Source organism: Mus caroli, unplaced genomic scaffold (assembly GCF_978045245.1).
Source record: "Mus caroli unplaced genomic scaffold, Mus_caroli_1 scaffold_13, whole genome shotgun sequence".
NCBI lineage: Eukaryota > Metazoa > Chordata > Mammalia > Rodentia > Muridae > Mus > Mus caroli.
This window is the reverse complement of record NW_028227268.1, coordinates 11,140,916-11,166,307: the sequence shown is the minus strand read 5'-3', so window position 1 is coordinate 11,166,307 and position 25,392 is coordinate 11,140,916. Positions and strand designations below refer to the sequence as shown.

Genomic DNA, 25,392 nt, shown 5'->3' with positions numbered 1-25,392 from the left:
TGTTGCTAAAGCCGTTACACTTACATGGTCACCTCCGGGCAAAGTAAGGATGTTTATATGTTCAGTTGAAAAAAAAAGAAGTTAATAATTGGAAGAGGCACTGTGTTGTCTACCCTGAAAACCATTAGTTCAGTGCTTTGGAAGATGGCACAACCTCTGAGGTTCTAATAAACTTCTTTGTCATTTCCTTTTACGTCACCCCGGCTTTTAAACTAAAGATCAGTTCCTTTAGTGGCATAGTGGCATTCCTTTTTGGTCCATCTTCAGTTCATTGTTGTTTTGATTCCCTACTGAAAATAACTACTGGCACTTGTGGTGGCGCGTCAGAGCTCTGGAAGTTCTTTAACACTGATGGGCACATTTTCGGGGCTTTTAAAATTAGCATTGTAACATTTTCATACGTACAGATACTTTTTTAAAAAAATCATAGTTATCCCCTTTAGCTCTCTCTTGTCCCTCTCTCTCCTTCTGAGCCTCCATTAGCCCCCTTGCAATTCTCATGTGTGTTATCCAATTACGTTAATTAATTTCATTAGGGCTGCTTACAGGAACATGGACAATGGCTTGCTTATAGGAGAGTGAGCAATGTAACAGCAGCCACACTACTGAAGGAAATGTCTTCACACCAAGAAGCCATTATCTGTCTCTAGATCCTCAGGTAGGGCTGTGGTCCCAGAAGGCCTGTCCCTACTAGTCATCATTAACTTGACCCGTTTCATATCAAAACAACTCTTAGTGTTAGAATTCTTACTTCTGTAGCAGAAACACTAATGATCAGATCAATTAAATGATGCGCCGATATATCACAGCGCCAGGAGCCCAAATTACAGTATCTACTACTCTTCCATTTACCATCTAAACACGACAGTGCCTTTCCTCCTCTGTTAACTTCTGCACTAAAGAACTCCTACAGGCAAACTGGTGCTTCTTGTTGTGGTCTCTGAATGCTGTTTAGAATCAGACAGAATGGAGTATGATCTATACTCCTTGCTTATAGGCTACATGGTCAAATTTAGCCGTTCTCAGTGTAAAGCAGTATTTTAAACCCTTTAAGGAACTTGTAAGAAATTCAGATGTTTAGATCCTATAACCTGATCATCCACAATTCTGGGGGCAGGGATTGGCACATCAGTTTAACCAACACCCAACAAGACTGTGGTACACACCAAAGTTTGAAAAACAGGTGTGCAACAAAGTACTTCTACAGAGCCTGGACTCCCTTTAGAAACTGGGTCCATGGCAACCGTGCCGCAGAGCTCTGAGGGTGGGGATGTGGTTAGGAAGAGAAACATAACCAGCAGGTGAGAAATGGAAGCATCCCAAGGCACCCAAGTGGATTGAAAGGATTAATTCTTTTTTTTTTTTTTTTTTTTTTTTTTTTTTTTTTTTTTTTGGTTTTTCGAGACAGGGTTTCTCTGTGTAGTCCTGGCTGTCCTAGAACTCACTCTGGTCACCAGGCTGGCCTCGAACTCAGAAATCCGCCTACCTCTGCCTCCCAAGTGCTGGGATTAAAGGCGTGCGCCACCACGCCCGGCGAAAGGATTAATTCTAAGGAATTCTTTAAAATTGGTCTCTTTGGGGAAGGAGCAAGGCAGTCACCTAGTCATCCTTCTTGGGCACAGCAGCATTTCTAAAGTTGAAATTGATTGCTAATGCTAACCTCTATCAATCTAGGTTATCTATGGGCACACTGGATGTATTAAAAGTGTTTAGTGGCTGCTATTGAAAAAGAAGCAAATGAAGCTCATTGATCTATGCCTCTGTTTTCTTTCTTTCTCTCTTTTTCCTTCCTTCCTTCCTTCCTTCCTCCCTCCCTCCCTCCCTTCCTTCCTTCCTTCCTTCTTTTTTTCTTCCTCCCTCCCTCCCTCCCTCCCTCCCTCCCTCCCTTCCTTCCTTCTTTTTTTTCTTCCTCTCTTCCTTCCTTTCTGTAACAAAGGTGGGTGTAGGAAAGCATGAGGGAGAGGTGACTCTTTTCTTCATTTCCTTTACCTCATGTACTCTTTATGTGATTTCAGCATTTGAATTCCAAAACTCTGCTCAATAGGCAGATTATAGTCTCATGATTAGAATTATCTGCAATTTATAAACCAAAATATGACCCAATGAATTAAAAGTCCTCATTTTTTTTTACCAAAAACCCTACAAATTCAGTTTGAAAACTCTTATTTAAAAAAAAAAAATAGTCTTACTTCTCCCAACACACAAAGCAGGTATCTGTTTTCTTCAGACAGTTACTATGCTTGCCTACAATCCTCACACTCCAACAGCAATAGTAGTAATTTTATTGGTATTTTGAGGTGGTGTAATAGGAAAATTCAGTAAAATAAGTAATGCTGCAAGTTGGAATGCAGAAACATACGTACACACATGTGGGGCAGTGGACCATGCCAGGAAACTTGGTAAAGTTGAGCAGGTCAGAAGCCCGGGAATCTCTGAAAGGGAACCTCTGAGAGGATGCTAGGAGCTTCGCCTGCTTTCCTACCTGGCCCCAGCCATGTGACCACACTCCCCACATAGTAATGTTCCTATATGGTCATTTAGATCAGAACAGAGCTCTCCATGCTAATGAGGTATCTCTAGACCCTGGGGGTTTATCCAATAAACTTCCCTTCCAGGACATTCCTTCCTGCAAAAGGTATTTAATCTCTGGTCCACCCTGATGAGGTGGCATGCACCCACCCCTTGTTCAGAATGAACAATCAATAAACAGTTTGGAACCATGGACAGTCTCATCAAGAATGGCTATGGGGAGTGGAGCCTGGAAGCCGCTGGTCAGGGAACCACAGTTTCAGCCGGGATCCCACATCTTAGGCTGCATTTTCCCACCTTCTGAGCAGTGTGTCTGTGCTTTCCTCCAGCCTAGCACCTGATCGTGGTGCAGGGTAAATGCAACAGAAACACACACACACACACACACACACACCAAGCCAATAATTTATGCTTCGATTCTTTCTCTTCCTTCCTTCCTTCCTTCCTTCCTTCCTCTCTCTCTCTCTCTCTCTCTCTCTCTCTCTCTCTCTCTCTCTCTCTCTCTCTCTCTCTCTCTCTCTTTCTGCCCCTCTGTCTGTCTGTCTGTTTTTCTTTCTGACTCATCTTTCTGGATCTACAAAGGCATAGAATGGTTGTTAAATGCCAAGCACACATCAAGTTTTGTGCTGTTTGCTAAGGACCATGTTATGTGACTTATATGTCCCTCTTAATGTCAGGTATTCCAAAAGATAAGCTGGAGGTGGTAAGCTAAACCAAGTGGTTGCATACACTTTTGTTTTGGAATTGGGTTGTGTATTATTTAAGTAGTAGTTTTGTGATGACCAGAAGTAAGAGCAGTTTTATGTTTTTGTTGTTGTTCTGGCTTCTACTGTTGGACAAGAAACAACACTCTAAGACCCTCCTGCCACATCGTTTTGTTATTTACTTCAGTAGCACTCTAAAGTGACTTGGGAAGACAGGGTCCGAATTACTGGAGCATAAAACTACTGTGCTTCCAGGACTTTGGTAGTCTACAACCTGAAGGTATACTATTAAGTAAGTTTAACTTGCTTGGAATGAGGGAAAATGTTTATCCATAAACTAGGCTTTCAACTGCAAGTGACAACTCTTTCTAATCTCTGTTTATTAAATCTATGTGTAGATAAAGAGATGAAAACTTACTACTCCAGTATTTATAGAGAACACACAGCTCTAACTGATTTGAATCTAATCTTAACATTGTATTCAAGACAAAGGAGAATATGACACCACTGAGGTGTTAACACTAGAAACACCTGTTCCTGTCCCTCTTAGTCTAGTGCTATAATCTACCCTGCTGCTTTCATGGACAAGACCTTGAGAGGGAAACTGGTTGAAGCTACTTCTGCCTGACCTCGGCCGGCTGGTTCACTGTGCCCAAAGAATGCTGCCCCACCATTTGCTGGGGCACTTAGCCTTTAGACTCCACTTAGAGTGTAATCACTTACATATCTTCCTGTCAAAGAATCTGAGCTGGTGAAATGGGGCAGGCGATCTGGGCTGAGCCTGTTTTGGCTGCTTGTGTGCAAAGGGTACTTGGAGAAAGGCTGATGGCAGTGATTTCGTGACTGAATGGGGAAATTGTTCTGAGGGAATTTTTTTTCCCCCTTTAAAGAAAACTCTACAAGCCTGAAAGCTCTGAGATAAAGGAAAAGCCACCACTGTTTATTCTCTCACAGGCCTTTGGTGACGGGGAAAATAGATCATCCTTGTTGCTTGTTGGCTCACTGTAACTGGACACAAATACTTAAGAAATTAAGGTCAATGAAGCACTAAAAAGTATTTCCCTGGGTACCTTTTTTTTTGTTGTTGTTGCTGGCTTGAATTCTGCCTTACAGTCCTATGTGCTAACCATCCTGTGGAGTGGGCATATGTTCATCTAACATTTTAAAAAGTAATTTGTCATCCTTCTTAGGATTTCACACAAATGCTAAGAAATCTTATAGCCACCCACTCTTTTGACCCTTTTTGACGCTTTGTAACTTCCTCCCATGTGTATTTTTTATTTTTATTTTTACCTTTGAGACAGGACTATGACACTATGTAGCTCTGGCTGGCTAGAACATGCTAGGTGCAGCATACTGACCTAAAATTCACAGCTATCTACCTTACGGTTGGGCAAAGCACCCATAAGCACACAATAAAAAGAAAATAAATATCAAATAATGTGGGATTCACAGAAGTAAAGCCTAACTTCGTGGTAAAGTAACATTAGGTGGAAACACTTCTTTTCCTACCTCTGGCTTAATTTTTTGGAGAGTCCTTTTTCAGTAATTCTCATAACTACCTGAATCTGATTAGTAGTCAATGAGCCATCTTCATTCTGATGATAAACAAAAGGGAAGGACACCGACAGAGTAAATGAAAATGGAAAATAAAAGAAACACATGACCAATTACACAGGGACACATCAAACGTTCTCCTAAATAGTTCTTCTACAGAGAAAGAGAAAATTGTGACTTGGGTGTTTGTTTAAGTACCTGTGACTCAGATTTTGTCTTATAACTTTTCACACATCCAGTCCTGTGAAGGTTCCTCTATATTTTCCATCTGCAGCCTAAAGAGAAATGACAATAATAACATTGGCATTTGCTTAAGTCTTTGGAAAACTTCAAACTGAGTTTGCAGGAATGCAGCATGGAGTAGATCACCCAAGCAAGTTGGTTGGGCAAGGCTGTTATTTGGGACCCAATTTTCACAGGAGCAAAGTAGATAGTATGGGAGCCAGATGAAGATAGACTATGACCAATATTCCTGAGAGAGATAGCATCCACAGGGACTAGTCTGTAAGTCAGAAGCAATTACAGAACTTGGAAGAACTTGAGCTGATCACAGTGAGTAACCATGGTTGGTGACACCATCTGTTGGGGGAAAAATGACCTTCAAAGAATTGGAATAATTATAACCCTCCAATGCACAGATTTATTAGTGAAAAAACGATCAGACCAACAGGTATCACAAAGGTGGAAATGGTAACATAGACTTACATAACTTGTGTGATTTAAATTGTCCAGTTGATAAATTTTACGAAGATTAAGGTTTTCATGCTACAGCCTTCCACGGGTTTTAAATAAACTTGAGTCTTTTTTACAGGAGCTCTCTTGAAAGAAACTGAAAACCAGGCAATTTATGTTTCTAACAACATGGCATGTTGACGTGGGGGAGTTTAAAAGCAGCAGCTACTGCTTTTCAAATATTTCATGGAGGGGCAGTAGAATTTATCCCTAGAATACCAGAGTCTTTGAGCACTGTTATAATAGACTTCTTAAAATCAGAAAATTAGAATAGAGAGATGGCTCAGAGGACAATGTGTTTGCTGTGAAAGGACCATGAACCTCAGGTCAGATTACACACACACACACACACTCACACACACACACACACACACACACACACACACACACACACACACACGATATTAAGCTTTCCCAAAGCCTCTAAATGCATTTGCAACTTTTGCCGAATGAAGTAATACCTGCTTCTTTGGGACAGCAAACTGTAAATAAATAACCCCTGCTTGTCTTGATTCACATGGTCTTTGTCTATTTTTGCAGTCTTATTATGCTTCTTGCACAGAAATATATACATGGAAGATTATCTCTGACCAAGTCAGAGAATAATTTAGGGCCAATTGGATATCAAATGTGGCATCAATAATTTTAAAAGGCAGAGAAATGGATGGAATTTGTTCACCTTTGGAACAAGACTCCTGTGGACTAGCTGAGATTTGTAATTATTTGGTGTTTATAGACTCAGTTGACTTCCTAGATATCTCTGCAAAAACTACACTTCTGTGAATTTTCTACATGCAATATTATTTGACAGGATATTTGTAGAATTACTCGAGATTATAAGAAAGTCCTCTGTAAATAACAATTTGGCTCTATTTCTATTTTTAATAATATAATAGTTATACTCTTTGAGAAATTCACCCATCCTATCTGGATCACATTCCCTTTGTATTCCTTACCCCAACCTCTCTCAGATCCACCTTTTCCTCCCCAAGTCCCATCCTCTACTTTAGATCTTTTAAAAAAAATATTCAATAGGAGACTATCTCAAAGCACATGGCCTTCCCTCTGTCTTTCACAATCATTGAGCCCTCTCTCTTCCATGTTCCCAGAGTCATAGGTGTAGGGGTTATATTGTAAATACAATAATAGAGGAGGTTTCCCATGATCAGTTCATCTCTGCATTTGACCAGTTGTCATTTTCTATAATGGTCTCCACCTGCTGAAAAAGAGAAGAGGGTTACATTTATCTGTGAACACAAAAATAAATTATTTAGCATGAAATTAGGGATTACACTGGCTTGGGAATCTGACAGTATTTTCCAGGTCACACAGCCTTGACATTCATGGGTATTTGGTGAAGTTTAAAGTACCAGGATTGGCTTCCTTCCTATTGAGAGAGTCCGGAAGTCATATTAGATAGCATTTGGTTACTTCCAGAATATAAATGTCACTATTGTACTTTTTAGAAGCTTACCATACTGTCACTGTTGTGGCTCAAAGGTGGAACAGCTAGGTAGGCATTGATTATTGATTTATTTTCTCCATTGACAGTTTGCATAGAACTTTGTATAGCACTGTGAACTCTTGCCCACAAAGAGGAGGGCTCCAGATCAGATTCAGAACGATTCCTCCAAGTCCAGTGTTTGAAGCATGTGGTGTCTAGCAGTAGAGCTTACTTTCTTTTACTGGAAGGCACAAGCGTTACACCAATGATCTGTTTAACTTGGAAGGATCTTTTGGATACCCCTTATTAAAACTCTAAATGAGATAGGCTCTATTTTTTTTTAAGAAAAAGAAGATCTGATCTTTCATTATTAACTGAGAATTTTGTGTACGGAATCTATTGGATGACTTCAATTCAGTTACAGTCAATAACTTCTGTTCATTGTGTGGCACAGAAATAGTGTACTAATATGCTTAGCCTTGTGTTGCTCATGTAAAAAAAATGTGATAATGATCTTGGTATATGAAGTTTCTAAAGAAATAAGACAAAATTTGTGCAAACCAGTGACCTATGTTCTAATATGCAGCACTTATTCAAATAAATAATAGCTGTTCCTATTCATATTATCATTACATCAGAAGCCATGTTTACATTTCCAAATGCCATATTTTTGAAGTGACTCATTCGGTATTCAGAGTTGAGAACTGCTTATACCTGAAACTTTCCATTAGCTGAATAATGTGTTGGGTTTCCTTAGGTATTAGACAAGACTGCTGCAAGAAAATCTACATATTGCATGATATATAGTATAAATTTGCTGTGCACATAATTTTGTCCAGGCAGACCCTCAACTATACTGTGAATTCAGTCTTGAAACCAACATAGTTTGATATTATGCTGTTGGTCTTTTGTTTGACTTATACATTCTATGTGGCTTCTATTGTTTGAGTAAATGACAGGCAATATTTTGGTCAAGATATTTAGATAATAGCTTTATCTTTTGGAATGGAGACAAACCTACTTTGGAAACACACTGTTCCAGAAAAAAAAAAGAGAAGCACAGACAACCAGTGTCAAGCATGTCCTGATGCACAAAACATTATCTATTCTGTTTTGAATCCTGCGGCAACTTAACACATCATCATATTCCACAAAATGCTCATTTTGGAGACGTGATACATGCCCATTTAAATTCTGAATAAAACAAAGGAAGAATTTCTGGGTATTTTGTATATGTTTTCTGCAACCGTGACTCCAGATACAAATTGCTATTCCATCTTAAAAGAGACAGGACCTCACCTGGGTGGCAGGGAGCGTTATTGCTTTTTTACTCAATTACAGTTTCCTCACAAAGGACAGCATCAGTCACAGGGTCTTCCATTGAGATAATGCCTCTTCTCTGACACCAGAGGCTTGCACCTAGGGATCTTTAGCAAGCATTTTTTTGGAACAGATAGATTGTGGGAGTTTTGTTGAGCCTGTCACAAAGGCTATTTTACGGACATTCTGGAAAATGAAAACGGAACGTGTGAGCTATTCAAATTTAGTCTGGTGGGTTCCCACCACATGATGGTGATGGAGGGGCAAACACCTGGAATCTGTCTAACTGCAGGGCATCAAAGGAGAATCATGGACCGGGCTTTGCAACTTTCCAAACTTGTCTTCTTCAAGTTCTCTTCCTTCTCTTTAAACTTATGTCTCTCTCGCATCTGTTCAATACCCTTCCGACAACAGCACAGTATCTTGTATGAACCTCTTGTTCCTCAGCCTGTGGGTCGGATGGACTTCTCTTCCTTTTGGACTGTAGACAAACCTATATTTGAAATATGATATTTCAGAACTCCAGAGAGGTGTAGCCAACTGAAGACATGGCAACCTCAATTTATTTAATGCCCTTTGTTCTAGTTTGAACCCATTACATTTCAAGATACTGACTCTTGTCTTGAAATCTCTCTCTTGTAGACATTCTCAACCAAGTTTCTTGGAATCATCTGGACCCTCATTGCATCCTCTACTCTCTCTGCTCATCCACTGCCTTTCCCTTCTGCCCCCTTTCCCTATGGATTTCTGCCTGCTGTGGAGTCCGTAGCTGACTCTCAAGCATCTTTAGAATTTATCTCCCTTTCTTTGTTCTCTGGAGCTATGTAATATTCTCCTACTCATATCGCCATCTCTCATGTAATCAGCTTAATCACCCCTTTAGACCCAGAATTCTCAGTGTAACTTTACTCTTTAATACTTTGCTTTTGGGGCTAGAGAGATGGTATACTCAATAAACTTCCTGGTGTGAAAGCATAAGAAGGGATTCCTTGGGACCCACAGAAAAAGCTATGTGGTGAAGTCTCTATTCCAGTGCTGGTTGGGAGAAATGAAGAGGTCGGTGATTTTCTGATGCTCATTGCACCAGTAATGGACAAGCAATTGAACAAGGTTAACTGTCTCAGAAAATATGGGGGAAAACAATTGAGGAAGGCACCCAATGTTGACTTCTGGCTTCAGTGTACACAAGTGCACACAACCACAGAAACATGTACATACTTCAACCTTCCCCACCCCTTACACTTACACACACACACACACACACACACACACACACACACCATACACACAGAGACAGAGAGACAGAGAGAGATTTTTATACCACAATGCTCTTAAGATTGCCCCAGTCCCCTGATCAAAACCTTTCATTCCTTGTGAGCCTAAGCTTAGCAGTTTAGGATGATTTACCAGTGACTGCTCACCACCTCAGCTCTCTGTGATATTTCTCCCATTAACTGATCTAGAGATGAAACCAAACAGGCAAGCCGCTTTTGCCTGCTGATTCCTTTTCAGGGCTCACACCATTTGTCTCCATCATTTCCGTTCAGTATGAAGGGTGTGAATTGCACCCTTGGGAAAGTGTGACTCAACAAGCAGCTACTGGAGAGTGGATACCCTGGAAAGCAGAGACAAACACATCCACAGCTTTTGAGAATGGAGGAGCCTACTCCAGAGTGGAAAAGACTGGACATAAAAAAAAAAAAAAAAAAAAAGATTAGTCATAAGGAGACATTTAAGTTCAATGTGTATGGATTTTCCATAACTCATGATAAGGGCTTGAACATTAACTGGGTTTTATGGAAACATTTTAAGACATTAAGATCAATCATGATTTTGTGTTTGTGGTATCACTCTTTACAAGATGCACTTCTTGCAAGTACATCCAGTTCTTGTTAAATTTCATTTCTTTTTCCTTCCCCCCAGGAAAAACAGAACAAAACAGCCCGTTAGTTACACCTAGTGCCACATGACATTCTATAGACTTGTAACCTGCCTTTGTGCATGTCCCTCTTATATTTCATTAGCATTCCAAAGTTGTGGATTATGGGAATGTGCTACTGTGCTCAGCTTACATTTTAGTTTAAGGGGCATCCTCAAGAATTCATCATCTCACAAAACCCAATTCAGATCTGTTACCCGCACTTGCCCTAGCCTGAAATCTCACATGTTTATATTTTTTAAAAATTTTTAATATTTTTATTACATATTTTCCTCAATTACTTTTCCAATGCTATCCCAAAAGTCCCCCGTACCCTCATCCCCACTTCCCTACCCATCCATTCTCATTTTTTTGGCCCTGGCGTTCCCCTGTACTGGGGCATATAAAGTTTGTGTGTCCAATTGGCCTCTCTTTCCAGTGATGGCCGACTAGGCCATCTTTTGATACATATGCAGCTAGAGTCAAGAGCTCCGGGATACTGGTTAGTTCATAATGTTGTTCCACCTATAGGGTTGCAGATCCCTTTAGCTCCTTGGGTACTTTCTCTAGCTCCTCCATTGAGGGCCCTGTGATCCATCCACTAGCTGACTGTGAGCATCCACTTCTGTGTTTGCTAGGCCCCGGCATTGTCTCACAAGAGACAGCTATATCTGGGTCCTTTCAGCAAAATCTTGCTAGTGTATGCAATGGTGTCAGCGTTTGGAAGCTGATTATGGGGTGGATCCCTGGATATGGCAGTCTCTAGATGGTCCATCCTTTCGTCACAGCTCCAAACTTTGTCTCTGTAACTCCTTCCATGGGTGTTTTGTTCCCAATTCTAAGAAGGGGCACAGTGTCCACACTTTGGTCTTCATTCTTCTTGAGTTTCATGCGTTTAGCAAATTGTATATCTTGGGTATCCTAAGTTTTGGGCTAATATCCACTTATCAGTGAGTACATATTGTGTGAGTTCCTTTGTGATTGTGTTACCTCGCTCAGGATGATGCCCTCCAGGTCCATCCATTTGCCCAAGAATTTCATAAATTCATTCTTTTTAATAGCTGAGTAGTACTCCATTGTGTAAATGTACCACATTTTCTGTATCCATTCCTCTGTTGAGGGGCATCTGGGTTCTTTCCAGCTTCTGGCTATTATAAATAAGGCTGCTATGAACATAGTGGAGCATGTGTCCTTCTTACCAGTTGGGACATCTTCTGGATATATGCCCAGGAGAGGTATTGCTGGATCCTCCGGTAGTACTATGTCCAATTTTCTAAGGAACGGTCAGACTGATTTCCAGAGTGGCTGTACAAGCTTGCAATCCCACCAACAATGGAGGAGTGTTCCTCTTTCTCCACATCCTCGCCAACATCTGCTGTCACCTGAATTTTTGATCTTAGCCATTCTGACTGGTGTGAGGTGGAATCTCAGGGTTGTTTTCATTTGCATTTCCCTGATGATTAAGGATGTTGAACATTTTTTCAGGTGCTTCTCTGCCATTCGGTATTCCTCAGGTGGGAATTCTTTGTTCACATGTTTATCTTAAAATCAGCTATAATTGGAATATATACAACACTGATATTGAATGATTTGTGACTAGACATGACTTGAATATTTATACCACAGACATTGGAAACTTTACCAATCAGCCTAGAGTTGTGACTCAGATTTAGGACATTGGGTTGGGCTGACCAAGTCCTTGAGTTCTGTTGTAAATGTGGCCCTAGCCACAACTCATGAATAAATTGACCATATAACCCACAATTCTGGTTGGTACCCATTTCCTTAGTGACTTGGGACCACAACATTTATCCCATTTAATCACAATAAAAGACTAAATGATTACTATGGATATGGAAGATAATGAAAAACTGGGCATTCTTTCTTTCTGGAAGATATGTAGTCTGTGTCAGAAGGTAAGCCATGAGTCTCTTCTTTATTTAGCTGAAGAGCCAGCTGTTGGAAGTCCTATAAGGCTTGTTTTTCAGTAATTTGGGGACACTGTGAATACAGGAAAGTTTGTAAAGGCTACAAGAAGATGCATTTTTATCAGAATCTGAGGAAGGACTTCCTCTTTAATTATGTAGACTCATCACAAAGCAAGAACAGAACATAAGGGGGGGGGGGGCTGGTGAGATGGCTCAGTGGGTAAGAGCACCCAACTGCTCTTCCGAAGGTCCGGAGTTCAAATCCCAGCAACCACATGGTGGCTCACAACCATCTGTAACAAGTTCTGACTCCCTCTTCTGGTGTGTCTGAAGACAGCTACAGTGAACTTACATATAATCAATAAATAAATCTTAAAAAAAAAAAAAAAGAACAGAACATACAGGTACCACAGAGATCCTGGTCTGTGAAAACAATATAGATCAGAGTCATTTGGAAGGGACATTACAGAGGATGCTCATATAATAAATTCTTCCATTAACATTCTCATGATGCCTATGATATTTTGGATCATCTCAGGTCAACCCTTGATCTGCCATTCTGTCAGTTCTCAGCAGGCCTTGCCTAATGCTTTGTGTTTGGCTGTGAAGAATACCAGCCAGCTGTCTAAAAAAAAATCATTTAATTTCTTAAATAAAATATCCAACCAGAAGTGCGTGGGGGGGCACTTCTGTATTTGGTTCTAAAATTAAATGTTGTCTCTCATCTGAGAGGAAGTAAACATCTCGCCAGTGCCTATGCATGCTTTCAGAAGACAAAAATCTCTCAGGATAACATAGTTCACTTCAGCACAGCCTGGTCAAAGGAAGGGAAATGCATCAGGAAAGAGAACCAGGCTTGAGGATCTGAAGCAGGGGGAACGACGTTTGGGAGGGACGCCCTGTTTACTGATGAGAACTTTAACCACTTCCTCCATATCCTAGGGTAGCCCCAGCAGCTAGAATAACAGGAAGTTCTCAGGCAGGCAAAACATGGCACCTGTGCAGTTTGTTTCAATCAGTCACAAGGAAACTTTCAGCAAGGGCTAAGACTGTGTGAAACAGCAACAACTTAAGCATTTTCGCTGGATGTTGAAAATCTGGCTAAACTTAACATTTCTGCCTGTTATCCATATGAATGTGGCACTGTGCAGCAGTAAAAGGGTTTCTGTTTTGATCTTAGTTTTCTTTAAGGAGTGGTCCACTGGTAGTTTGATTATGCTCCTGACTGTCTGTCTGTCTGTCTGTCTGTCTCTTTCCTTCTTTTTTCCTTTTTTGAAGGTGTGTCACAAGGCTTGAGGAATGGACCAGGGAAGCCTGGGAAGGGAGTGTAATTGGGTGGAAGAAGTGAACTTCCCAAATAATCAATAAAAATATTATGTTGGAAAAAATGTACCAAAACAGGGTTGACACATAGCTCAATTTGTGGACATCATGCCAGCTAGCTACGAATGATGCCCTGGTTCTATTCCTAGGTTCACATAAACCCAGAGTGGTGATGCACAAGGGCTGTGGAGACAGGAGGATTAGCAGTATACGTTTTAAAAAAAAGAAAAGGAAGTTTAATAACATCCAAGGCTCCATAGCAAGTTTGAGTCCAGCCTGCTGTGCATGAGACCTTATCTCAAAGGAAACAAAAACTGCTTTAAAAATAGAATTACTTTCTACAAAGTATGAAGTTTTTATAGCATTACCAGAAGTATAGTTGGCAGTATTTTCATGATCAATGTGTTTCATTTGCATAACTTTAATTATACCTGATACTTGTCTGCCCATTCCTTCTGCTGTGTAGGTTTTTTTAGTTTATCCCCGTTTCCTGTCAATCTTTGAACTACAGAAAATAATTTAATCCCATCCACTCACCCACACCCTAGTAGGCATTCTTCTCTCTAGTCTTTCCATTAAACTAATTTCACAATGATTCTGAGAGCATTTACTTTGCTACTGTTTTAACTGTTTTGAAAATATTACTTCATTTACTTTTACTAAGAGCTATATGACACACACACACATATAATATATATATAATTGGTTTGTCAAGTAATTAAATGTGTATATTTTAAGCTTCTTTTTAAAAAAGGAACCAGACTACTCTCCCAGTAAATAATTGCAATCGTAGATCATTCTAATACTAATTTATTCAGATAGTTATTCTGGCCTTTGAGAAATAGGCATTAAGCACTGACTTTATGTTAATGGTATTTTAAATGACTTAGTAGAAGATTATGATTAATTTATACATCAATAATGGGGTTATCTTAATAATAATGAAAATTATGGAATTTATACTTTATAGTCTATCTTATTTTTACATGTATAAAAAGAATCATTACATAAGAAGTAAGAACAGTACTTTCTATAAGATACAGACCATTAAGAAAACATAGTGAATGAGATTAATCACTTATTGCGCAATCATTTAAACAGATGGTTAGTAACATTAGACTCACTAGGAGAATCCAATGATGGCTCTAATATCGGTGTTGTATTTTTTCCCTATGAATTTGCAGTGAAACCATGAGGGTAAAATGATACCTTCTTCTTATTTACCAAAAGACTTGTTTTTTTTTTAATTAATTTATTTATTATATGTAAGTACACTGTAGCTGTCCTCAGACACTCCAGAAAAGGGCATCAGATCTCATTACAGATGGTTGTGAGCCATCATGTGGTTGCTGGGATTTGAACTCACAGCCTTTGGAAGAGCAGTCGGTGCTCTTAACTGCTGAGCCATCTCTCCAGCACAAGACTTGGTTTTAAAACAAATGATGTGCAAGCGGCAGGGTGTGTAAGAACTTAATTAAGAAAGTTAATCAATTGAAAACATTTTCAGGCAAATTGTAACTTCTTTCATGGGTGGGAGGATCCAAGAAGCCCTTGGCAGCTAATGTCTAGCTGAGAGAAATCATTTTCTTCAGAGATGTCACCACTGGATGCTTATCCCTGCCTCAACCCTCAACTCCACCCCAGGCTCATGCAAACAATCCCAATTAAACCCAGTGGGTCGCAAAAACACAAAATAAGGAGGGGAACTGATGGGAAGAAGAAAGGTTTCAGCATGTGTGAGAGTGTAAAACAGGGTGTGTGCATTCTGATAGACATGTGTCAAATTACCAACAAATTAATTAACGACAGACAGACAAACTTCTCTTTCCCGGAGTAACAAGCAACTCCTCTTTCCTACATGACTTTCCATCCATCCCAGTTATCTATGGCATCCCACATGTGAAAGCTTCCTGCCTCCTCTCGCTAACACCTCTCACTCTGCTCTCATTTTTTGTCATTTAACTAGGGTTCTGCCTTCAAATTTATGACATTTTTTTCATCAAGGCTACTAATAGCATTCCACAGTCAAATACAACTTCTCAATGCCAGGGTGTCCCTCCATGTCTGACAAGATGGCATTCCCTAACCCTGCCAAACTTTCATGGTGTACCATAGCTCACAGTTTTGCTGTACATGGAAGGGTTTTCTCACTTCCTGTTATGGATTCTCTTCCTCGTTCCAACCTCAAATTGGGTTTTGTCCTAGGCCTCAGTCAATGGAATTCTTCTCTTTTCTAACTCTTCTGGCTTCTTGTGTGTTCTCTTCCATTGTCCGTGACTGCAAATCCCAAATGTATAGCACTAACTTCTAGTCTGAATCTTCTGAATTCCAAATCATTGTATTATCTCCTGGCAAGTCCATTTGTTTGAAGAGTGTATACCTATTCCTATACCTATACCTATACCTATACCTATACCTATACCTATACCTATACCTATACTTATATATCTATAATCCTAGGTAAAAATCTACTATTGAGTGTCATGTGTTAAAATTCCTTGTCTCGGGTCTCAGTGAATTCACCAGAATTTACTTGAAAAAAAATTCAACACCGACTAATTATTGAAAATGATGCTAAGCCTTCATTTAAAAAAATGAACACTGGACAGTGAGTAAGTGACTCATTCCTTCTCTTATCCCCAAAGTAAAGAAAGCAAAGAAAACAATCACAAATGAAAACAGTTTCCTGAAGAACATCCAATGTCCTTGGAACTAATACCAAGGTTGTTGATAATTTCTCTAGGGTCACCTACAACCTTGGAACCCATGTAAAATCATGTTGGGCAAGAGGCTGTTTGCCTTTGGTATAGGGTTACATAGTCAGGCAGGGTGTGTGTTTCCACAGAAATCTCTACTGTGACAGTAAGAAAGCCCACACACAAGAAGATCAGACTTGGATGAAGTTGTATGAGCCCTGAGATGTCAACACGAGAGGATTCAGCCTTCTGGGTCAACTCGATGTTTAGGGGGCAGCATGTGGCCACTTGGTAATTTGAGGGATTCTTGTGACTTAACAGGCTCCTAGAGCTGTGATCAAAGACCGAGTTGTAAAGGAGCTTAGAGAAAGGGTATTTCTCCTAGCTTCTTGTTTTCTGTCAGCCTCCGTTGGCAGGCGTCTCTACCATGAGTAGGCATGGGAACCAGTTAAAGAAAGTGTCGATTCAGTCAAGTAACGCTGAGAACTCTGGCTTTTGTCTGTGCTGAATGTGGCCGGAAAGGCAAAACAGAACGAGATTCTGCTGTGGGGTTTCTCATCTCCATGGTGGTAGGTACTGACAGCCTCAGAAGGGGAACAAGAAGAGCCCAGAGAAGAGATCATGAGTTCTGTCTGGGCAGTCGTGTTGAAGATCAAAAGGTCCCAGGGTTTGGATCTGTAACTGAGGTAAGACCTTGCTGTCATGTACAAACTGGTCGAAGCCTGGGCTACTTGCTCATTCATCTGTTCCTTTAAGCTCATTCTTTATAGGGGGAAGCTTTTGTTGGGTACTTGCATCGTCCACGGGCTAGATAGTCATGTTTTGTTACTACACAGTCTATGGCTGGGATTCTTTTTCCTTTTCATATCATCTCTAGGGAGGGCTGAAGCAAACAGACTGAGACAAGTGCCATTTAGGGATTTCTTAAGGGAAGAAAATTCAGAGGAAAGCGAAAAGGGGAGCGACTTGATCAGTGGAATACTAGTGCTGCTTATTGACATGGCTGGTGTGGCAGAAGTGAATCTTTAATTTCCTGTGCAAACAGGCATGAATAAAACAAAGCCATGCTGTATGTTTTTGCCATCCTTCCACTGCCTCCAAGGGACAACAAAGCAACAGGAAGGACGTGAAGTTGTAAGACGATTCAGGCTCTGTACTGTTTTGTCATAATTACATCTCCACTGCTAAAAATGTGGGCACACATTGTTATTAAATGTATGTAAAAAAATTAACTACTCAGAGGTCTTTAGTGACGAGGAATATTCCCTACTTGCCAAACACTTAAATACGCTTTAGAGATTAAAATAAATCACTAGGCTTTTTGCTATTTAATGATTTTCTTATATTAATTATTTTATTTCAATTTTCATATCTGAGAGTTGCTATGGAGTAAATAGCACTCAGGCTACCCCATGTCTGTAATTTTTCATTTCACTTTTAAAAAAGACACAATTAGAATAGTTTGACTGTGGAAATTCTAAGGCCACGTAGGTGCAGGATCATGGATAATGGCCATAAGTATTTTATTTATAGAGAATGTGAGTCTTTGCCTTTCCAAAGTTCCTTTTTTTCTTCTGTGATTCGTATGAGTCTTCAAGTCATCCTGAGAACTCAGAAAAGGCTGAGACAGTGTCTGCAGAGCTTATGGAAGCTTTCTATCCTATCAGAATTGGCTACCTATCAGCAGTGACCTTTCCAAGGTTCTCAGCTTCAAACCACCTCCTTGAAAAAAGCCTTTAACAGTATCTGTCCCTAGATAGTATATAATCTCTGTTGGTATGGTACCTGGCACATAGGAACCACAAACTACGCAGAGATAACTGTTATTAGCTCCATTTTCTCGAGGAGGGAAATTATGGTGTAAAGAGTCACTTGATTCAATAGCTAAACTCAGAGTGATATTCTAACAAATGGCTCAGGTCCAAGCAAGTCACACTTTGTTTGGTATTTGAGAAAAATACCAGGCAATTGTAATTTTGTAATGGGGAAGGTGGAATAAAAGATAAAATAAACAGGTAGTTCCAACAAAAATATCAACTATGATATGTTGCAACCATGGATATTTTGCTTCTTGATAGCTGTGTTCCACCTCAGACCTTCCTCTGCTGATGAGCCCAGTCTCTGCAACTAGGGTTGCAGCTGAAGTCAGAGTTGGTATGTTAAAGTGGGCTGGTATGAGGAAGAAACAGGGTCAGATGGGTTTAGGGCCAGGCAAATTTTCTTCTGTGTATCGATGCAATAAAGAGTAACCATTTTATATTCTGAACTCTTAAGTTGCACCACATTAAAGCATCCATTATTGAATTAATCTAGCCCAGTGGCTTTCTCTATGCCTATCAGGTGGCTTTTTCAGATCAGCCCTTGTTTGACTCAAGTACTTAAGCTAAGCGTATGATTTATAAGCATTAACAGGATCTCTGTCATTCCACAATGCAGTTGGATTTAATTTTATAATTAGTTATGTTTAGGGAGTAAAATAATTAGTCTGAGTTATAAGAAGTCAATGGTTACAACAAGATTCAGATGGGAATCAGTCTGTCCATTGAAATTAACTCTGAATTACTAAAATAAAGGCACTGTTTGATTTGAGAAATGGTGTATTTTCTGTGTTAGATGATAAGAACACAAGAAATCTCTCATAGTATACAGATAAATAAAAACAGGATTTTGATCATTTATAAGAGGCAGTACTCCTAAGGGGATCAGGGGCTCCTGGAGTTCACAAGTTATGGACACAGAATCATTTGTAGTTCTTGAGCATTTCATTTAAGACGGTCTCTTTGTACAGCCGTAGCTAAACTAGATAGAACCCATGATGTAGACCATACTGACCTTGGATTGTTAGCAATCCTCTGCCTCTGTTTCCCATGTACTGTGATAATAAATTACTATGTGCTACTATGTATAGCTCCCTACGTTTTTCCTTAATGGTTGCTCAGAAAATCCCTAATCCCATGTGAACTGTTTCCCTTCGTATTGTTGATTTGCTTTTAAGGTTTGAGCTCCAGGCAGATCACAAAATAAAAATGAGAAAAAAAACAAAAACAAAAACAAACCTCAACTAAGTCATAAATGTCAACATTGATCAAGCAGAAAGATAGCAAGCAGAGATGAAAGGGGACAATTTTGCTGTGGCTATGACAGTAAAGCTCATACCTTCTCGTTTTAAATCAGAAGGTCCAGGTGCTTGAATCCTAATGAACGGATGGGGGTTTTGTAGTATTGTTTCATTTTTAAGCCTCTTGAGCATCCGTTCACCATGGAACAGTCTTCTAATACTGGAGTAAATACTGTGTGCTTGTGAACAAAAACTTTTAGCCTCCTACTGTTAAAAGAGAACTTCAGAGTTGTCTAGCCCAACTCCTCAACAAACGCAGGAAATTCCTTCACAAATCCTTTGATTATACAAATTTCAAACAAACCATCCCAGCATGGTGTCTATTGTTAAAATATTAGTGGCAAAACACTCTTGTTGATATGGGTATTAAACTGTAACCTTGTAAATTCAGCAGGCAGTTCTTACTCAGGCTAACATCGCCAAACGGACTCTGTGTCTGTTGCATAAATACATGGATTTGCCATTTCTACATGCAAAGTATGCCAGCGACTTAGAGCAGAGCCATGTTTTTGTTATCTCTGAAAATCTAGACCACCAAATATAGAGCTTAGTTGATACGTGTTGGGTATTTTTTCCTAAGAAAACATAAGGAAAGGACGAATGTGCCTCGATATATCATCTACAGACCAAAGAAATAATTCCCTTCAAGTCTAGAAGAGTGAAACAATGAGGGATTTTTATTTATTGATTGATTGATTTGGAGTTACTTATAGGAACATAGGAGACTCAAAAGGCAGCTATACTACTTAGAGGTACCTTGAACAATTGATGGGCATCTCCTCCACCAAGAAAGCCCATCTCCATCAATTGCCACATTATCAACAGGCATCACTGGAACCCGAAGAAGGAAAGAGGCCGATGCAAATCTCATGAGCCTTCATGCTCCTTCTGTAGGGAGTGTCAATAACCATGATCTTAAGAGGGTTTTTTTTTTGGTTTGGTTTGGTTTTTTTGTGGGTGCTGATAGCCACTCAGCCCCAAGATAGTGATGAGAATCTCCAACCTAGAAAAGAAAAGCTGTTTTACTATAATGCTTGATAAAGATTTTAAACACAAGCGTGTATATCTTCAATAGTTTCTCCTTCGCTAATTCTTGTATTATTTCCATCTTTAAAGTGACAGAGACCTGTCTTTAAAAACCCAATAGTGCCAATAGACCTTTATGTGTAAAATATCCCTACTTACACAACTTTTCATTATTTACACTGGAAATTGATTTTGAGTTGAAATTGATCAAATTCTATTCTTTTTCTTTCTCGGTTGAATAGTTAGTTGCCTTGACTCTTCTGGGAAGATGCTTGTTTTTCTCTCCATTTCCCTTTGTTCATGTCTCAGAGTTTGTTTGCTCTTTATCTGGGTTTAACTCAGATGAGCATTTAGGGACTAGCTCCTTTAATTTTCCTGCCCATGACCTCTAATCCCCACAGTTGAGGCCATTTGATCTCACATGTGGTCCTCTCCGCTCTAGGTTCTGAGCTGAAGTATTCCAAGACTTATCAGCAAAGCTCTGTAGCCTATCTCTAGGGATACAGCCAACATTCCTTGCAGCTAATTCTGTCCTGAATCTAAGCCTCAACTTAGGAATCAATGCCTAAAGACAACTTAACAATAATTTTACCTCTAATAGCTTCTTATCTCATAACAGCTTAAAGTTGTAGTGACATCACAGAAGGATGAGTGTGTCTTACTGCTAAAGTTTCTCATAGCACAAAACTTAAGCAATGGGATGAAATGAGTTCTTTATACTCCTTTTCTCTTGCTAGTTCCTGTTGATCCTGGAAAGCCTACCAAGCCAGTTAAGCATGATTTCTGTACCCGAGGAAGAGGATGATATTGATGCCCGGTTCTCAGGGTTATTGGGAGAATTAAGCATGTTCCTGGTGATGAAGTTTCTGACACTTAAGTTCTTCTCTGGCTGATGATTATACCATACTCCCATATATTACATACATGGATATCTTAGACTCACCTGCATACCTAGGACCTGTGGTATGTAATGCTTGCAGGTCTTAATCTTCATTATGTGTAGTGAGTCCTCTAAATTCCTTAACTATATGTTCTTCTTTCCTTGTCCATTAAGCTAACTAAAGACCTGTCAAGTTTTGTTCCATATATTTTCCCTAAGAAGGTGCATGAATTTTGTCTTTCAATATCTAAATTTTCTGTATGCCCAGTGAATATCCTTCAGTGTACATTTCATTGCCCTCCAGTGTGCTGGCAATTATATCATCTATGAATCCAAATGCTTCAGATCTGTAGCTCAGAAAAGCATTATTCACTTCTCCTAACAAGAGTACCCCTTCCTCACACCAGTGTGCTCAGCTTTCTAAACCCACATGCAAGATGCCATGAAAACTGTGTGTCATAACAAGTGGTTCACCAGCATCAGAAGTAAATTCTCAAAGATAGACTCAGATGACTGCATTCTTTCTATACGCTTTAGAGACATTGTCTTTGGAGATGGTGAAAATGTCTCTCTTCAGGTTATAACCTAACCTCCAGCTTTATTTATTTCAATTGACAAATAACAAGTCACACACACACACACACACACACACACACACACACACACACACTCGCACACACACACTGTGGGACAACAATTTTTTCCATAAGTTTTGTGATAAGAGCATTTGAAATCCATTTCTTGGCAAATTTCAAGCACTAAACTACATTGCTTGCCATAGACATGACATTGTACGGTAGGTTCATAGATTGTATCTTTTTCTCCTAACTAAACCTTTGCATGTGCATGTGTGCACATTGAAGTGCATATGTTTCTGATGGTGTTGCATGTGTATGTGGAGGTCAACATCTGGTATCGTCCTTTATTGCTCTCCACATTTTACTCTGAGACTGCATCTCTCTATGAAGCCAGAGCTCACCAAGTTGGCTAGGCTGGCTAGCCCATAAGCTGCAGGGATCTACCTGTCTCTGGCTCCCAAGGCCTAGGATTCTAAGTGAGTGCTGCTACTCCTGGCTTTTTCTGTGGGTGCTAGGGATCTGAGCTCAACCCTTTATGTTGGCACCAAGGGCTCTATTGATTGAGACATCTAGCCAACCTCATTAAGTAATCTTTTGTGTCATTTGACCTACATAATCTCAGGAATTCTTCGTTCTCTAATTTTGTCTGACAGTGTCTCCTCAGTTATCTGTTAGGGTGTAAATTTGTTTTATTTAAATGATGCTAGGCTGACACTGACAGAGAAAACCCTAATCAGTCCAACTAAAACATTATTAAATATAGCTAGAAGGTATACAATACAATTTGAGAATGTCCGTGGAAAAGAAAGGCGATTATCTTCTTAGTTTAGTGAAAATGGCCTTGGCTAGTCACAGAAAATCTCAGATTATGTGGAGGAGGACTGAGATGTTAATTGATTTACTTCTTAGTTGAAACTCACAAGTAAAGATGAATGAACCAGAGGCTTGATAGCCCAGGGACCTAGGATAAAACTAAACATGACTGGCAAAGAAATGGTCAATGAAATGATTCCTAATAATATCCTGCTATACTCATTCACTGGAACATACCACAATCATCGTCAGAGAGGCTAGTTCCAGCAACTGATGGGGGTAGATGCAGAGATCCACAGCCACCAAAGATTAAGCTGAGTTCAGGGTACCCCAAAGAAGAAGGGGAAAAAGAACCGTAAGATCCAGAGAGGTTGAGGACACCCCAAGAACACGCCCCACGGGATCCACTAAGCAGGGCTCACAGGGGTTAACACAAATTGAACCAACAACCAAGGAGCCTATAGGGGTCTGAACTAAATACTGGGTATATATGTTATAGTTGTTTAGTGTTCTTATTGAACTCATAGCAGTGGACATGTGAGGGTGTCTCTGACTCTTTTGCCTGCTTTTGGGACTCCTTTTCTCCTACCAGGTTGCCTTGTTCAGCCTTGATATGAGGGTATGTGCCAAGTCTTAGTGTAACATGTTATGTAAATGTCCCATGTCAGATTGACTTTCCAGGAGGCCTGCTCCTTTTTGAAGGGAAATGGAGGAGTGGATCTGAAGAGAGGGGAGGAAGGGGAAGGGACTAGGAGGACTGAAGTGAGGGGAAACTCTGGATGGGATGTAATGTACTACAGAAAATAAAGTGGTAAAAAAAAAAGAACCAGTTTTGCATCCTTCATACCTACACACACACATCACACATGCATATGCACATGTCATACACATATAAACACACCATGCACTCATGCACATACACACACACATGCACACATGTTTCTCACCCATACCCACATATACACCCATATCATATACACATACATGCATATACACACATACACACACATCACACACATGCACATGCATACACATGTCACCCACACATACACATACATACACATATACACATGACACAATATACACATACACATATATATATATATATACACACATACACATGTACATATATACATACAGCCACACCCATGTCACATACACATACATACATACATGAACATATACATTCACATACACACATTAAACACATCATATACATACATGTTACATATACATACCACATGTGTGTATTTTATTGACCATTAATTGTTTTTAATGTTTTTTAAATACTTTAAGTATGTTCTTCTTTTACCTGCATGTACATGTGAGTGTGTATATGTGTATATATATATATATGTTATGTGTATATATATATATAATGTGTATGTATATGCATATATATATATATGTGTGTGTGTGTGTGTGTGTGTGTGTGTGTGTGTCTTTATTTAGCTCAGGTTCATAATTCTTCCATTTCCCAAGTACAGAGTTACAAGTGTGAACCACCATACCCCACTCAGTTTTGAGTCTTTGTGACTAGGCACGGTTCATCCATGAGATCGAAACGACAGCCTGCAGAAGGGATCCATAGCAAGATAAGGCTGGAGACTTTGAATGTGGGCAGGAGGAAGCTTTCTCCTTGCCACTTTCCTCAGGATACCTGATAACATCACCCACATTGAATTGTTTTTCCCATTGTGTTCGGATGTTTTGGCTTAACTCCAAAGGAGTCCTGCCTCTCATCCAGTCACTGGTTGGATTAATCTCGCATGTGAAAACACCGTCCGTAAAAGGAAATCAGTGGATCAGCTACCAGTGATAACGCTGTCTGGGGTCTGGACATCCTTTGCCCTCTCTTGCCAATCTTTAGATTCTTAATGATTTGATCCACTCATGGTTTGTGAGCTGATAGCTACTCAATGTATATGTGTATACTGGTGTAGTAGATGCAGCTCATGCAAGCTGAAATATCTTGCCACAGCCTGGTACCCAGAGATCGAAGAACAGAATAGAATCTGTTTGATTCTAGGAACCAGGTTCAGTCCTTATACACAAAAGACTGACTATGCCAGGGTGCCAGCACTGATCTCTTTGTATTGTTTTTGTCTAGTTAGAGAGAACTGGATTGCAATGCTAGTTTTTTTGGCACACTCTTTAATAAAACTACTTCATTTGGTTTGTAAATAGTTAATTGCCAACATATACAAATATAAATACAATATAAAATATTATGGTATACAGGTAGGTTCTGGTAGTGCAACCTTTAACCCCGGCACTTAGGAGGCAGAGTCAGATGCATTTTGCCTGGTCTACATAGTGACTTCAAGAACAGCCAGGGGTTACATAGTGAGGTCTCAAAAAACCCAAACAAGAACAATAATAGTAACAGAAAATTAAAAGGTGCTAGTCTCATAAGTGAGGGTTCTCAGTGCTGGATACATCTCTGCATCATACCACAGAAATGGGATTATAAATTCTGTGCTGACTTCTGAGCAGTCCTTTGTAAGGTTAGTCCATAGGTACCGGCTTTATTTGTGTTCTGTCCAAGAACAGAGGAAAGAGAGGAATAAATAAAATACTGTGTGTGTGCACTGTGGAATTTTTGTGGCCCTAAAGAAGAATATCTTTTTGTAGGAAAATTGATCCAAATAGAGGTAATCACATTAAGCAAATTATGCTAGTCTCAGACTGATAAGTATTTTTTCATATGTGGTTTCCAGCCTTTATATGGGTACATAGCATCTCTCTCTCTCTGTCTCTCTCTGTCTCTCTCTCTGACTGTCTCTTTCTGTCTCTCTCTGTCTCTCTCTCTGACTGTCTCTTTCT

The 25,392-nt window shown here is 39.7% G+C and overlaps 1 protein-coding gene across 3 annotated transcripts in view; it reads left to right on the top strand.

Moving 5' to 3' along the window:
• Kcnj16 (potassium inwardly rectifying channel subfamily J member 16) overlaps window positions 1-25,392 on the top strand; it is a 60,798-nt gene that overhangs the window by 12,659 nt on the left and 22,747 nt on the right. Inside the window, exon 1 of one of the 3 annotated variants that reach the window (XM_021178273.3) lies at window positions 16,616-16,837. The exons of the other annotated variants lie outside the window; for them this stretch is intronic. The gene's annotated coding sequence lies outside the window, so the exon portion shown is untranslated. Of the gene's footprint in view, window positions 1-16,615; window positions 16,838-25,392 lie in introns of those variants that run through there. 3 annotated transcript variants of the gene reach the window in all.